Genomic DNA, 2425 nt, shown 5'->3' with positions numbered 1-2425 from the left:
ATGTCCTACAATGGTGTTGAGTCACCTGTCCTCTTGATCAAGGAGGCCGAGGAGACCCCACCAGATGGACTTGAACCAGTGTCCAGTCTGTAAAAAGGAGGGTCAACACAGAGGAATCATTTCTTCCATGCTTCCAAGCAAAGCAAACCATGGTTGAGCAGGACCTTTTTAACTATCTTCACATAGGTGGAACTGGTAAAAGAAAGGTGCCAGGGGCTCCTAACAAGCCCATCTGATCCCTGAGGAACAGATCCTCAAACGACCTTAGGAGTAAAAATAAATCGGTTTTATCTGGACCAACTGTATGTCCTTAAACACCCAAGAGGAAAGTATAACCAAAGATTAAATGGACCAACATAATTTCATAAGAGTCCATATGTATAGCTAAAGGCTACATAACAAACAACAATGCCAGACAAGCGATACCTTCTTTTGAGTTGATGGCCAGGGTGGCCAAAGGGATTCCCAGATAGTAACCCAGCAGAGAACTGGGAAAATGAACAGCAGGCCCCAATCTTTTCCAAGGGAATATAGACAAGTAATTATTGTAGATGAGGAACAGCTGACCCTCCTAAAACAAAGATCTCTAGATAGGCTGAGTAGATTCAACAGAAGGACAAGTAGTGGGGAATGGCTGGGGGTGCTGACAACACAGCAGAGAGTAGCAGGGATGTCAGAGTATACAAGTTCTAGTTGGGGGAGGGTGCTACCTAGGAAGTGGGTCTATAATAAAAAATTCTTCAAAGCATAAAAATTTGCTCCTTAATAAATAGTAGATGTGAAAAACATTACCATTGAAATCTATGTGATGGCTTTATATCCATGCTCAGATGCCAAGGAGCTCAGAAAGTTACCAACTGTGACTAGTAATAATCAGATATATAGAGATTAGAAATGCATGTGCATCAGTGTCAATTGTATTAAAAATGAATTTTTCTGTAATAGACTGTATTTTAATAATGAAATGGAGATCTTTTTTAAAGTTTCAAACCTCATTTAATTTTATGTCTTAAAGTGGTTATATGGGGTACAATATTGTATAACTGTATCAATTCAACTGTAAACTTAAAAATTTACAGCCAATTATGAAAGACATGCACCTTAGCTCTGGAAATTGTTATTGGATGTGTCAATGCTGTTGTAATGAAATGCTTCTTCTAATTATATGGTTATTGAATAAATAATTTTTAAAAAACTAAAAATGAACCTACCATTTGACCCAATTATACTGCTCCTTGACATATACCCAAAGGACTCACCCTATTGCAGAGACACTTGTATATCCATGTTTGTTGCTACTAAGAGATGGAAGCAACCTAAGTGCCTCTCAACTGACAAGTGGATAATGAAAATGTGGTTCATTTATATGATGGAGTTTTACTCAGCAGTGAAGAAAAATGAAATCATGAAATTTGTAGGTAAATGGATGGAACTAGAAACTGTTATACTAAGTGAAGTAACACAGACTCAGAAAAAAAAAAAATGACATATGTTCTTCCTCATGTGTGGATCCTAGCACCAAATCCTGATAAGTGAGTATGTATCCAGACATAACTACAGGAACCAGGATAATGTAAAGGAACCAGGGAGGTAAAGGAAAAGAAAGAACCTGAAAGAGAAGAACAGTAGGAAACAGGTGTTAATAAGGGAGATATGGATAAAAGTGGGGTTATTTTAAGGGGAGGAAGGAGGGAGGGTTATACAAAGAAGCTTGGGCATAAAGGGAAGGAAGGAAAGAAGGAGCTCAAGAGAGGTGGGACCATAGGAGAAGGATATTATTAAGGGAGAAATGGGAAAAATGGGGGCACCTTAAATGGGGAAACCATGGTGGAAGAGTTAGACATTGTTAGAGATAAATAATGCCTAGCTAGTTTTAAAAAACAAGAGGGAACCATATTAGTCCAAGAACCTACTGACAAATTATACATACAACTAGATCAAGGAATTTAATATCTGCCTAGGCAAGGTTTATTTGAAAACATTTGGTCTTTGCCCAAGCTTTATCTGCAGAGCACATGGTAATTAAAAGTACCACTGGTGGAACTAACCTTATTGGATGTTTAACAGCCATGCTTTGAGGCCTATACTAATTTGGTCAGAGGGACAAAAAGGACAGTTTTTGCTCCTTGCCCTCTTAGATGGACTAAGTTCCAGGGGACTATGAGCATCTCTCAAAATGTCCCATAACTGTGGTGAGTCACCTGTTCTCTTGATCAAGGAGGCCATGGAGACCCCCACCAGGTGGACCTGAACCAGTGTCCAGTCTATAAAGATGAGGGTCAACACAGAGGAATCATTTCCTCCATGCTTCCAAGTGAAGCCAACCACCATTGAGCAGGACCTTTGACTTACCTTCACATAAATGGAACTGGTAAAAGAAAGGAGCCAGGGGCTCCTCCCAAGCCCATGTGACCCCTGAGGGACA

Source organism: Nannospalax galili, unplaced genomic scaffold (assembly GCF_000622305.1).
Source record: "Nannospalax galili isolate Female #2095 unplaced genomic scaffold, S.galili_v1.0 scaffold962, whole genome shotgun sequence".
In the NCBI taxonomy this organism is placed as follows: domain Eukaryota; kingdom Metazoa; phylum Chordata; class Mammalia; order Rodentia; family Spalacidae; genus Nannospalax; species Nannospalax galili.
Note: the sequence above shows the minus strand (reverse complement) of the source record.